The sequence below is a fragment of the Geotrypetes seraphini genome, chromosome 5 (genome assembly GCF_902459505.1).
Source record: "Geotrypetes seraphini chromosome 5, aGeoSer1.1, whole genome shotgun sequence".
NCBI classification, from domain to species: Eukaryota; Metazoa; Chordata; class Amphibia; order Gymnophiona; family Dermophiidae; genus Geotrypetes; species Geotrypetes seraphini.
The window spans coordinates 123,696,677-123,711,779 of NC_047088.1; the positions used below are offsets into that span (position 1 = coordinate 123,696,677).

The following is a 15,103-nucleotide window of genomic DNA, read 5'->3' on the forward strand; positions in this document are numbered from 1 at the left end:
CAAACTGCTGATGCATCACGCTGAAAAAATGTACCTGGTCTCTAGTCAACAACTCGAGCGCTTGAGAAACCCCGTAGACCGGGAAGAAAATATTAGAACCTCAACCATACTTAGGTTAGACGAGGAAATGAAAAACATACTGCAGAGCCCTGGTATGTCCGACCATGAAAAAGTTAAACGTTATTCAGAAGTGTTACAACGTTATCTCGTGTTGAACAGACAAAGGGATATGGAAAAAGAAAAGCTAAATGTGTATCTACAGGGACCTGGTTGATGCTTCAACAACCCCCGCTCCAGAAAATAGTATACCACCCGACTCTGTGGTTCAAGAAGTGTTAAACAGCATCAATACGCGCTATAGGAAAAATGCCGAAGTCCTGCTTAACAAACTGTCAAAAAACAAAAGTGTTGCATCCTGGGTGGGAGATGGTACATTTGTATACCAAGGAACACCTATCAGTGGTTCTAACCTGCTCGACCTCGTTCGCAGTGTTACGCAGACCCATGCTCTTTCAGAGCAAAGAAAGCCCCTAGGCTGGGGGGAGTTCATGCAAACCTTAGTTCAATTAAATATGCCTTCCTCGGTTGTAGGTAACGCAGCCAACAGAGAGGTACTGTTACGCCTCAAGGAGAGCCCAGCTATGAAGGTTCCTGAACTATATACAAAACCTGCCAAGACCAAAGAACTCCTTCCTCATAAAAGACGTAAATTATTACCCAGTTACCGGTGGTTGAGTGTATAAAAACATATCTTCAATAAAATAATGTTTTTTAAAAATGAAAATAAAAGACTGCAGACATTTTGATTTTAAGGTTTACTTTTTTTATTTTTTTTATTTAGAAACAGCATGACATTCATGGTAGGAAACACAGCCCTGGGGTGTATGAAATGGGTTTTGAAAAGGTCTACACAAGACTTGTTTTTTATTTTTTACAAATTTCAGTACCATTTCATCATTTTGCATTAAATCTTCAGAATACATTTCTAAAATATTTTCAAAAGGTTGCCCTTTACAGCGATGATGTAAAAAAAACACACAGTGATAGCCACAGGCCTCAGACAGCGGGTGCTGTAACTGTCTATTATGATATAATACAGCTTTACAGTGTTTATTGAAAAAGTTCATAATGCTGTTAGGAAAGAATAAACTATCCGGTGGTTATCCGTAAGAATCAAAAAATTCTCCTGTCCCGTCCCCGGTCACATAGAGGGCCAACCAGTGTTTACCTGGTAGGTTGTGTGGGTGTGTGTTCACGACAATTCCCACAGGTCTCCTTGGTATTTCTAATCCTGTTAACCAGTCACTGGGCAGTACATCTAAAAAAGATTCTGCAACACAGGAGTCCTTCTTTAAAACATGGAAGATCTGTACGGTGTTCATGTTCAAGAATGGTCAAAAAGAACATTCCTTCTATGATTAACTTCTATCACGTTGTCGAAAACCCCATACACAATCATGTTCACAGTGTGTGGTAAAGCTCTGGCAAAACGTATTTCAGCCCGCAGGTTACCGGTTTTGATCAGCGAGTAGTGGTCAGCGCACTCCTGGTCCGGCGATAGGTCAAAGGCTAGCAGCATATAACCTTTGTAAAACTCCTGACGGTCAACCAGGAGGGCGTTGTCTTTCAGGTGTTTACCGGTCGCTTGAATAAGCTGCATATATTCTCTCACACAATTTCCATTTTCAAAGTCAGGTTGTAGAGGTTTTCCGGGTACTTGTTCACCATCTACATACAGAGCTGCAAAATTAATATCGTAATGTTTAAAATTGAAAGGGTTTTTAGCGTAATTACCACTGAAAGCGTCGTTATCCACAAAACCCAACACGATGAGCTTTGGTAACTGCCCCAAAAAGAGATTTTCCTGATTAGTCACACGGGCGCCGGCCGGTATGCTAAACACCTTCAACCCCACACGGTCTATTGCATACTTGGCGTTAGCTTTCAGTAGAGCTTCAGCATGTCCCAAGCGCACTCCAGGGGCCACTTTAACTCTCTTTACAAAGAGGGCAGCGTTTAAGATAAGGAGTTTATAATTTTGGTCAGCATCACCGCTCATTAAACAGAGAGTTTTTGTTACGTGACAGTTTTATTTTAAGATCTACGCCGTTGATGAGTAGCTTTTCTTGAAAAAATAGATCGCTGTGTAAATGTCCCAACAGTTCCACCTTGTGGCTAGATGCTGTAAAGTGAGCCCTTTCGGTAAAACCCACATTACGTGCACCTATATCTCTAACGTCGTGATGTTCGGCTGTATCCTTATAAAACAGGCCGCTTGTGAACTGTGATTTGAGGGCTCCTTCACCGTAATTGAGGATCAGCTCTATGAGGGCTCTGTAGGGGTAACAGTTATTACTCTGACTAATCAGCTGGTCTCCCAGGGTAACATCCAACTGGCTAAAAATAGATGCAATCGGGTAGTTTACCAGGGCTACTTTGGCGGCTGCGTCAATGTCTGAACCGTCTTCTTTCACAATTTTACAGGTCAGATGCAGGAGAGTGTTGTTTAAATCAATGTAGTCTTCACCGTGCTCCGCTATGTAGAAGTCCAAAGGTGCTGTTTCCGATAAAGCTGATAATGGTGGTATTTCCACATAGATGCTTTTTTCGATACTAGTTTGGGTTGGGGATAGCTCAAACAGATCTAGTTCTGATTTAACGCATTCTTCAGAGCCGTTGTGTACAAAAGCCATGGTTTTTTAGAATATATCACGTTTCGTAGAACGGGTCCTTCTCTTCTTGGATCCGCTGGATAGCTTCTGTGATTTGTTACCTTGAGGTTTCTTTCTTTTAAAAGGTTTTGGAGGTCCTTGCAGAATCTCTTGAGGGTGGGTCCTCTTTCTTTTAACAGCCCGTCTAACCACAGCCAGTCCCGACCCCGCCTGCTCTGCGGAATGGTTTATTTTATTTAGAACGGTTGTTGTGACATGGCCCATGACATCTTTAGCTATGTTTTTTGCGGCTCCTTTTACATGTGGTTTAATAATTTCAAAACCCCTTCTCAAAAGCGGTATTGCTTTTCTAAAGAGACTACGAAATACGCCACCTATACCGGCACCGTACATGACAGGGGCTCCGTGATATCCTGAAAGTCCATAACCGGCTTGTGCTGTGTAATAATTTTTGTATGCTTTGGGGTCTCCGTAATCTTTAGACACCAACATTTTAAAACACTACAGTCTTCCTGGGTCGCAGGTGAAGCTTAAGGATCACCTTCCCGTAACGAAATGAGACGTTCCTGTTCTGATCTGTCTTTATTTCAAATGTGATGGTATCGATGTGCTGCTTGTTCACAGGTACATAGTGCGGTTTATCGTACGTGAGGGTGATAAACTTATCCACTGGCCCTAGAACTGGAACACAGCGCAACAGTTGTACAAAATGGTCACCTACTAACTGGTGCTCTACAATATCGGTGTACACGTAGAGGGTATTAAAGCCGGCCTCTATATTTGCTGGGAAATGAGAAAGCCTTGTATTAACATTAGCCTTTACCCCCAAAATGGTTGCCAAATCACCCCTTGCAGAAATAACAGACTTATCCTCTGATTTTACATGAATTCTTCGCGTATTGGGGTCATATATGATTCTCGGCGGTCTCTCAGACTCATAGGCGCTTCTAATGTCATGATTCATGGTTTCCAATAACTTCCCCATGGTCGCATAATATCCACTCTTGATTGTAAATTGGCATACATTTCCTTCTGCAGAGGTGACAACGTACTTTTATGTCTTCCTTAATATTTTCCCAAGTATGTGGGTATTGTATTTCCACCAGCCCCGCTTCCCACGGACCCTGTAAGTCCAAAGGCCTAGCTATTTGTATGGTGAAATTAGAGCTGGTATTATGGGGAAACATAGCTGCCGAAGCATTGCTAGGCAATGTGATATAAAAGCCACCGTCATTCATTTTGTTTTTTTCTCTCTCTGCTGCTTCAAAAGACAAAATCAGATGTCTTGAATCTCTGAGGCCTTCACCCAACTGTTAAATTTATCAGGCCACCCCTTCCATTTCACGAGACAAATTTTGTTCTTACCCCCTCCTTTTACCTTTAGAACCTTTTCGATATGGTATATTCTGTCCTCTAGAGGCTTGACTTTTAGTAATTCTTCAGGATAAAAAGAACCTTGTATAGCTTCGCTATCGTAATCCTGTATCTTGTATATTATTCTCTGACCCCTGTTTAAAACATCTTTTATTATAAATATTTCATCCGTCCATGTTTGTTCGTAACCTTTCTGAAATCTTCCTTTAAGTTTTGATAGCCTTACATGGTCTCCTTTCATTAAGAGATCCTTGGTGGGATCGCATTTGATGTTACTGCCGTAGACTGTTTTCCAAATCTGCAAAGAGTTTGAGGGTGTCACATCTACAGGCCTCGCCTGTATCGTTCTGTGAAAACTATAATTATAGCTGTGCACTATAGCCTGTAGGACGTCTTGATAAGTAAAGGTATTATGGGCTGTAAAATATCTCCACATTTTGGATTTTAAAGTCCTGTTAAATCTTTCCACTACAGCTGCTTTAACATCATTATGGGTCACAAAATGGCTAACACCTTTTTGTTTTAATAAATTCTTCAGAGACTTATTTAAAAATTCTTTACCCTTGTCTGTTTGAAGTTTTTCAGGTGTACGCCCTAAATTAAATATTGTTTCAAAGGCTTCGGTAACTTCATGACCGGTTTTTGTTTTTAAAGAAACGACCCATGCATATTTTGACAGGATATCTATTACCGTTAAGATGTATTTGTAACCGTTGTTATAAGGGGCAAAGGCTGACATGTCGACTAAGTCACTTTGCCACTGTCTGTCAACTTCCGACACAATTGTTTTATTTCTTTTAAAATGGATTCTAGCCGGTCTGTGTAAATTGTATGCGTTTTGACCAGTGACCCAATCCACCACATCTTTTCTCCGGACTGTTATATCACTCTTTTTAGCCGCTTGAAGTAGAGGGTTAATGCCTCCATAGCTTCCTGCCGCATATGGATCATAATAAATTTGCTTCAATAAAGATTCTTTCATAGCTTTGCCTTTTTAACAGAGCCCTGTTAGGTGACAGCTGCTTTTGTTTTTTTTTTTTCAGATTGTTAAGACAACAGTAGGGGGCCGGGACAAGTTCAGACATGTTTAAACACACCTCCACCTCTCTCCCCCCCCCCCTTGGCTTTATCAGGGGAGGGGTGCTGCAAGGGTCTTATCAGCTGTTACCATGACAATAGGGGAGCTGGCCCATTAACCATTAGCTCAGAATTCCTACTGAAAAGTGTGTTAAAAGCAAATGCAACCTTTTCTCGTTTGTTTCTGCCCCTGCTCTGTTTTAAAAGCAGGAAAGATTTTGTGAATGCCTTTTGTTTTGTGATCTGCTCTATCTGTGAGCTCTTAAACCCTATCTTTTAACTAAAAACTGTTAAAATAAAGACGCTTCTTTTCTGGCCACATCATTTCCGGGTGGGGGTTTTGACTAAGTGTTTCCCCTATTTCCGCCTACGTGGTCAGAAAAGCGCATTTCCGCCGCGTCATTTACCCTATTTCCGCCTATGTCATCAGAAAAGCGCATTTCCGCCGCGTCATTAACCCTATTTCCGCCTATGTCATCAGAAAAGCGCATTTCCGGTAGGGGCAGGTACTCCCATTTCCGGTGATGTCATCAGAAAGCGTATTTCCGGGGTTAAACACGCCCCCATTTCCGGTGATGTCATCAAAAGTGCATTTCCGGGGCGGGACATGAGGGGGGCGGGGTCATGGGCAGGGGCGGGGCCAGGGGTGGGGCTTGAGGGGTGGGGCCATTGGCAGGGGTGGGGCCATGGGCGGGGCTACCACCATTCATTCCTATGGGAGGGGTGGGGCCATGGGCGGGGCTACCACCATTCATTCCTATGGGAGGGGCGGGGCCATAGGCGGAGACTAAGGCAGGACAATGGGCGGGGCTTAACCCGGAAGTGAACGCTGATTGGTCGATCCTTATCTCTGACAGCTGTCAATCATTTTGACATGAGGTGTACCCATTATACTACTTGTGTCTTTCTCTTTCTTTCTCTCTCTCTCTCCTTGGCCGCTTTCTGTCTGTCTTTCTTTCTGTCTCTCTCTTTCCTTGGCTATCCACCATCACCCATTGCCTGCTTCACCTGTCCAGCAGTAGCCCTTCTCCCTTCCTTTTACCTCCCCCTGTCCTTACCTGCTCCCCCTGTCTCTCTTCCCTGCTCCCCCTGTCCAACATGCATCTCCTCTTCTTTAAAGCAGCCTACTGAGGATTGTGGCTGACTGTAACAAACCTCGCAGGCCGCTCTGCACCTCGGTAGCACGTTTCCTGTGACACGATACCATGCATCAGAAGGAACGTGCTATCGAGGTACACAGCGGCCTGCGAGGTTTGCTACAGCCGGTGATCAGAGATGGAGCAGCACCGGTTGGTGAATGAGGGTGGGAGGGGGGAGTCGCCAGCGTGTTCCCTGCCTCCATGTTCTCCCTGCCTCTGTGTTCGAAAATCGAATTTGGCACGGAAGCACACCTCACGGAGGCAGGAAACATAAAACCCTAAGTGCGCATGCGCGCTTAGGGTTTTATTATAGAGGATTATTATTCTTCCCCATACACATATATACCAATCCCCATACCCCTTCCACAATCCCACCCAGCCAACCATACCTCCACCCCACACACACAACATCTACCCACCCCCCACACACAACATCTACCCACCCCACACACCACCCCACACTCACCTACACACATCTTTCCACACCCAACCACAAATATATGCAGGTCTTTTGTAAAATGTGACCCATTTTCTAACAAATCTACATGAAAGAAGGGTTTAGACACCAAGAGAAACAACTTCTATCCTGTTCAAATTAGAATTCATCTTGCTTAAAATAAATGCCATTCTTTAGTTCAACAGAAAAGGAAATTGTGGCGTAGTAGATAGACTATTTATAGAGAAAAAAAAGATTTGTTCTCCCAAGCTGACAGAATCTAACTTCGATCCTATAGAATTCTCCCTGGATCAAAAAGAATAATTACTTTTTGTGTGGGAAAGACAAACTGAACCTAGAGTTTGTAAAGCATAAATGTTAAGACAGAGAAAGACGCTGTGAATCACTTTGAAATACACAATGAAAGGCATGGTGTGAAAATCTTAATCTAAACTCAACCAAACATGGGTTTGCGATTTGTTAAATATAGATTTTTTTTTTTTTTTCTTTATTCCTTTGAACATGATCTAAGAGTTTCAGATTCTGACCTGCCGGCTAGGCTGAACCAAAGCGAGGCAGTCTCAAAGCAATTCACAGTCTCAGGTTTCTCGTGTGATGAAGCACCGTGCCAGCATGGAGCTGCAGTAATTAATTGGTCTATGTCTAATTTCTGTTTTAGAAATAATTGCATAGTCTTTACAGTAAAATATACTTTTATATTACTTAACAAATATAAATGACTCCCCCCAAAGACACGCAATTCCCCCCCCCCCCCGAGACGCGCCATACTCAAAGCTCTGGGAAAAGCCGTCCTCCTTTCCCTTGGTGCCGCTGTTGCGCTGAGGGGGGTGGGGGAGGCGTCTGCTTCCGTCTCTTACGTTATCAGCACTCCCTTCTGGAAGCAGCCACTCCGACCTTTACTGGGCTAGCCCGTTACATTAATGGGTGCACGAAACTGCCTCAGCGGATTCCGGTTGTTTAAAGTAGCGTGCCCCTCCCCCTCCTCCCTTCCCGATGAGAGCTCTTCTTTGCCGGCTCCGAAACGAAGGCGAGCCACGAGTGTGGGGCCGTTTCTGCAGCCGCGAGGTGGAGAGCAGTGCTTGTCTGGTGCACATACGCACTCCTACCGCCACAGCCCAACAGATCAGATCTCAGGGAACACGTGGCGAGAGTGCGAATGCGCATGCGCATGCGTTTTATTATTATAGATAATAATAATAGTTTATATACCGCAGGACCGTGAAGTTCTATGCGGCTTACAATGATTAAAAGGTATTACAGATTGAGTGGAATAAACAAAGTTCAGAGTTAGTGAATAACAGTTCTAAAGATCATTTGTTGAGGACTAAGATTGTATAGGTGCGGGATATGAGGAAACCTCTAAATCAGTTTAATACCTCTCTTCTGATCCCCATTGTAACAGTTTCCCATGGTCCTCCAAGTCAAAGGCAGAACTCATGTCAAATTGCATGATCAGGGCATTGAGGCCCTTACTAAACAAATAGCACAAATTATCCAGGATAGCTGCAATTACTGTCTCATTGCTAAACAGAGGCCTAAAATTTCATGCAAAAGAGAGAATTGGTCGATATATTCCATCAGTTGAGTGTGTACCAATCCTTCCATGATTTTCACAATGAATGGAATGGATGCTACTGGTCTATACTTGGTTACTGAAGTTGATGATTCTTTACGATTTTTTGGAATTGGGGTTATTATGATATGACCATTATTAGTGAGGAATTTTCCATTGGTTAGGTTATTGTTTAAATAATTCAACAGTGATAGTTTAAAGTCTAATGGAGCTGTTTTCATAATTTCTGGGGGACATGAGTCCAGGACACAGTATGATTTAGAGTATTTGTTATATAACTTGATATAGTTATTCCATTCGAAATTGTTGAAGGAGCTCCAAATCATGAGTGCTGGTATTTCATTTCCATGTATATCAGTTGATTGATGTTCGCATGCGACAACTGTCGAGTAGTTATTTCTTAGATTTTTAATTTTTGAATCGAAATGTTGTGCTAGATCATTTGCTGAGGGTTGCTTACTATTATGCATGGGTTAAGTGTGGCGTGTGGTGCTTGTGTAGCCTTTGGAATTGCCCCACGATACCTTGTTGACAGGTTTGATATTGTGTCACAGAAAAATAGTAGTAAATCCCATGCTCTCTTTACATTTCCTTTGGTTAAGGGCTGTAAAAGTAAGAAATATCATGAACACACTCTTGCTTATCAAGCGGCGTATTATGGTAAAGATTTCCGACTACTGATAGTTCTATTTCAAATGAACGTTTTAGAAAGTTGTTGAAAACCAACTAGATATTCTCGAATTTTTTTTACAACATTCTCTTGTCTTTTTTCCTTTAGTATAATCTTTTGTTAACCATATTGAATTCATGGCTAAGCGGTCTAGAAATCTGTTATGTTATACCTGCCCAAGGCTCTGAGACTGAAGCTGTGTTCGCAGATGTTGTAGTTTAAAAAACCCCAAAAACTCACAAGTCAGCGCCTTAGGTGCACGACTACCTACAGGTTGTAGGCTCCATGGGGGCCCGCCAGAGGTGGTTTCTTGGGCGAGGACTTATTTGTTTCCTCTTCAGTAGGTCTGGCTCTCTTGCTGGGCAACCCACCAAGATGTCTTAGCCATGAAGCTGCCATGAACTTTGGAAGCTTTTGAAAGGAAAGGATAGGTTTTCTGTCTCTGTCTATGAAAGGACACATTTTAAGTTTTCTGTCTCTGTCCATGCTGGAAGTAATCAAATGTAGAATGTTGGGTGTTTACTCTCTTAATGGTTTGGGAAGAGGTCATTTAATTTATGTTAACTAGGTTAGTTGTCTGAGACATGAAAGCTCAACCCCCCACAGCTCTAAACACCTTTAAGATTTAAACAATGAAATACATATCCTGCTCACGCACCCCCTCCCCTCTCTTGTCCATCCCCCTTTTCCTGTGATGGTTACCACTGACCCATGTGAAAGGATATATAACTGAATGTATTCTGGAAATAAAACAGGTAATTTCTTTGGGCCTTCTGTGAATCCTTCTTACCTAAGGAAATTGCCTCCGGACGTCTGTAATAGATGATAGAATGTTTTGCAGAACGATTTCAGGACCAAGAAACAGATCTTGTTTGTTTCAATTTGGGGGCTACGTCCGTGATGGACTTGACATTACCAATATTTTGTGAGTATTTCTGAATTTTGAATTCTGTTCTTTAATACTCACAGGTATTGGCATCATGTTCCAACCCTTTATTTAAATTGTAGGGTTTTTGGTAAACCCGCCGCGGTTACTGTCCTTTTGGCAAGGACAAATATTAATGTGGAGTTTTCGGTAAATTCCCGCCGCGAAAATAAGCAGCTGCCATTCTTTCGGGAAGAATGAAATTAAGTGAAGACTTTTGGAAAGTCTCTATTGTGGATTTATAGAAACGTCTGCGCATTCAGGGGAGATATGATAGAGACCTTCAAGATCATGAGGGGCATAGAGAGGGTGGATAGGGACAGATTCTTCAGACTAAAGGGGACAGCAAATACAAGGGGGCATTCTGAGAAACTGAAGGGAGATAGGTTCAAAACAAATGCAAGGAAGTTTTTTTTCACCCAGAGGGTCGTGGACACTTGGAATGCACTACCGGAGGAAGTGATCAAGCAGAGTACGGTCCAAGGATTCAAACAGGGATTGGACAGATTCCTGACGGATAAAGGGATCGTGGGATACTGAGGGAGGAGCTGGGATGTAACACAAGTATAGAATGTTAACCAGGTAATGAGTATAAACCAACCAGGTCGTGCATGTGCAAGACTGGAGGGCTAGGACTTCGATAGGAAGGCAGGACTTAAACGAGATAACAAGGTGGCAAGGGAGCCCCTTCTGGTGATTCAGACAGGTCGTGACCTGTTTGGGCCGCCGCGGGAGCGGACTGCTGGGCAGGATGGACCTATGGTCTGACCGGCAGAGGCACTGCTTATGTTCTTATGTTCTTATGTTCTGTCATCTGTGCCATTCTTTGCATACGCTTTTCTCTTCTATCGCTTAGATAAGATTTTATAGAGCATAAGATTATATTGTATATTATTAATGTACCTCGCTTATAAGGTAAGGTAAGTGAAAATTTCTGCATTGTTATATTGTTGTTGTTTTTTATTGAAAAAATTCCTGCATTGTGATATTGTTTTTTAATGGGTCATAAAGGCACTTAGGATTCTCCACCTCCTAGACAGATGAGACTTTGTTTGCTTCAGTAATAATAATAATAATGGTAATAACTTTATTCTTCTATACCGCCACAATCTTGCGACTTCTAGGCGGTTTACATTTAAGAGAGCTGAACATTCAGCGATTTACAATATGTGGAGGGAGTACAGAGTACAGAGACTATTAGGAATCAAAATTACAAAATATAATGTTTGCTAAGAATTTCGGAGCTGACCTGTAAAGAAAAATCACAGCTTTCCTGGAAAAAAAAAAAAAAAGGGAAAAAATTACAATGCACAGTTTGTTTAGAGATTCAGAAACAGCACGAATTAGGATTTCAGAGAGCATTGTGAAAAGAAAGAGTACTTGGTGAGGTTCTGTTTAGGTGATGTATCTGTCGAATAGGGTAGTTTTTATGAGTTTTCTAAAGGCATTGTAGGTCAGTTCGGCTTTATTAATGTGACTGTCTAGCCAATGTTGTTGTTTGTTTGCTTGGTGCATGAAAGTTCTGTCCAGAAAGGTTTTGTATTTACAATTGGTTATGCTTGGGTATGAAAAAAAAATAAAATAATAAAAGATAGCTGTTTCTGGGTTGTCTCATTGGGTTGTAGAATACAAGTGTGTTTGCAGGTACGTAGGTGCTAGTCCCCAAACTAGCTTGAAACATATGCAGGAGAACTTGAATAATATTCTTGCCTCGACTGACAGCCAGTACAGTGGTTTGTGGTGGGGGATGACATGATAATTCTTTTTTAATCCATATATCAAGTGGACAGCTGAGTTCTGAATGATACCCAAATAAACGATATTACAATAGTCCAGGGTAGAAAGCACTAGTGATTGCACTAGTAATCTAAACGATAGTGGGTCGAAGTATTTTTTGATGGTCTTTAATCTCCATAGCATCGTGAAACATTTTGTTGCCACAATATTCGTGTGTTCAATCATAGTGAGGTGTGAGTGTCCAATGTGACTCCCAATATTTTTATTGTGTTGGTAATTGGGTAATCATGGTCTTTTATATGTAGCGTTGAATTGGTAATTTTATCCGTTGGGCTTGCAAGGAAGATTTTTGTTTTTTCTGTGTTAAGTTTCAGTTTGAAGTTGCTTGTCCAATGTTCTATTTCGGTCATTATATGAGTAATGTATTTTGAGGTTTCATTTGTTATGCTATTCACTGGGATTAGGATGGAGATGTCGTCTGCATATATGTAATAGATCAGGTTTGGTTTTTGCAGTGGGTGTCCTAGAGAGGATATGTAAATGTTGAATAGGTGAAAGTGGTGAACCCTGTAGGGCTTAACCAGGTTGTGGATGTGTGGTATGGGTGAAGTGGTTGAGTTGGAGTCGGAGATCTGATTCTGATTCTGTGGCAGTCTTTGGTGGGAAGAGGAGGAGGACAGCCCCTCCTTCTCTCTTTGTTGTAGTGACAAGCAGGCTGACTAGTTCTCAGCACTGTTTGTAGGCCGGCTGAGAACTTTTCAGCAGCTTGTCTTTCCCGTATGTGTTTGCACTGCTTATAGGTTTAAATTTCTGCCGTTTCTTGTGCTGTGTCGCCGGAAAGAAAAGAAAAAAATAAAAAATAAATTCCGTTTTAGGTTTCAGGTTTGTTTGGGGAACTTACCGAAACAAAATGAAAAAGGGTAAAAATATATTTGTGTAATTATTAAAACAGACAGTCAGAAAGGCATATATTTAAAAACAAAGCAAAACAAATTATAATGAAAAAGAAAGAGAGAAGGATGAAAACAAAAGGGAGGAAACAAAAAATAAATAATCTAGCACTTTGTAGAAAAGATTAAAATGAATAAGAAAAGTAAGGAGCAAAGTCCCATTACAGTCCTTAAAAGGACTATTATACTCCAAATGCGTCTTTAAAAAGAAAGGCCTTCAAGCTAGTTTTAAATTTATCAAGTGATGAACTTTATTAGTATGCACGGTGCCAAGGTGTCTTAAAGAGGGAATGGATAACAGGTTTTGATAAGAAGAATGTAATGTGCGATGCAGGTTGTAGGAGATTAATAACCTGTTGATGAAATCAGGTAGACCGGAAGCTATGGTTTTATGTATCAAGTTTCAAGTTTATTAGGTGACTTGATCAATCGCTTAATCAAACATTCTAAGCGATGTACACTTTAAAATTTACAATTATTAGAGAACAATACAATACGTACAAATACTTAAATAATGGTAAAATACTCTTAATTTTAACATTACTAAACATAGGGTAAGGAGGGATGAAATACAATTCCTAAAGTAAAGAAGAAACATTGAGGGAAAATACAAAAGGGAAATAGGTAACACAGGTATAACAAAGTAAAATATGATACTCCAATAATAAAATTATGTTGTAAAGGCATCTTTAAAAAGGAAGGTTTTTAACTCAGTTTTAAATTTTCCAAACTCTTTCTCCTCCCGTAAAAAAAATAGGGAGGGCATTCCATGTCTGCAGTGCTGTACATGAAAAAATAAATTGTCTCCTCGTATTAATAATTTTTAATGAAGGAATAGATAGCAGATTTTGTTCGCTAGATCGTAAAGTTCTCTTTGCAGAATATGGAATAAGTAACCTAAATAAAAATGCAGGGGTCTTATTGTTTAGAGTTTTAAAAATAATTATGCATAACTTATAAGTGATTCTATGAATAACAGGGAGCCAATGAGCCTTTTTGAGAAGAGGTGTTACATGATCAAATTTTTTAGACTTAGTTATTAATTTTATAGCTGTATTTTGTATAATTTGTAGTCGTTTTATTTCATATAATGCAATTCCTTTGAATAAAGAATTGCAATAATCAATTTTAGACATCACCAAAGAGTGAATCAATATAATAAGTGCTTTGGGACAAAGAAATTTAGAGATGGAACAAATTTTACGTAACCTATAAAAGGTAGTTTTCACTATGTTACTGATATGATCATGATAATTAAGTTTATTATCAAAGATTACCCCTAAAATTTTTGTATTTTTAACTAATTGTAGGGGAGCGTTATGAATTGAAATTGGAGAAACAAGAGGAAAACTATTCTTCCAAGGAAATAACATAAAATTGGTTTTTTTGATATTGAGGGCCAGTAACATTATTTTATAAGTAAATCAATGATATATGGGAAGCCAATGGGAGTTAATCAAAAGTGGTGTGACATGATCAAATTTTTGAGCTTTTAAGGTGAAATGATTTTAATGGCAGTATTTTGAATAATTTGGAGGCAATTGTCTTAAAGAGGGTCAGGATAAATTAACTTTAATTAATACAGGGGCCAGAATTAGTTTTACAGATAGAGCAAGAAAAATATGGAAATTTGTGAGATTCAGGTTTCAAGTTTATTTTTAACTTATTGAATAGCTTAATTTAATTTGCTAAGCGATTTACAAATAAAAAAACAAAAGGTGTACACATATGCTTATTTATAGTAAATTACATGAGCCTGACATATTGACATACAAACTAACAGATGCATAAGGAAGAAAGGGCAGAACTACAATTGTATTAATAGAGCACAAGGGAAGACGTGAATGGTGAGGGCAATAGGAATAGGGAATAAATAAATTAAAGGCGTCTTTAAAAAGGAAGCTCTTCAGATTGCTTTTAAAATGGTTTAGGCCATTTTCTTCTCTTACATGCTGAGGAAAGGTGTTCCATAATTGTGGGGCCATTACAGAGAAGATATCATGATGACGAGTTCCGATAACTTTCAGTGATGGAATTGTTAAGAGTTTTTGATTAATGGATCTTAAAGAAAGTGATATACTATGGGGAGTAAATAGTTATTAATGAATTGGGGTTCGTTCAGAGACAGTGTTTTAAAAACTAAAAGTAGGATTTTAAAGGTAATGCGATGAGTAACAGGAATCCAATGTGATTCGATTAGGATTGCAGACAGAGCTTGATAGGTGTGGAAGAGGTTTAATGAAACCTGGACCCATCCTCCGTTCTCCTTTGCAGATTCTGGTCAAACAAATGATTTCAGAATGGCCCACTAGTTCTCGTGCATAATTTCAGATTGAAAAAAGGAGCAGTGCGGGGTTTGAACCCCCAAGCCTCAGGTTCCTTAGGCTGTAGCGCTAACCACTACGCAACACTCTCCTACGCTTTGAGATCTCTAAGCCTCGGGAAATCCTGCATTATTAGGGCCAGCTACCTACCTGGGGACCGCGCCTGTCCGCTCCTCGCGGAAGAAGGGGTCACGGGTTTCGTAGC

At 40.5% G+C, this 15,103-nt stretch overlaps 1 protein-coding gene across 1 annotated transcript in view; it reads right to left on the bottom strand.

The window, feature by feature from the left end:
* The window catches only part of TRPM8 (transient receptor potential cation channel subfamily M member 8), a 2,182,726-nt gene that overhangs the window by 1,010,241 nt on the left and 1,157,382 nt on the right, over positions 1 to 15,103 (bottom strand). The gene's annotated exons all lie outside the window — the stretch shown is intronic.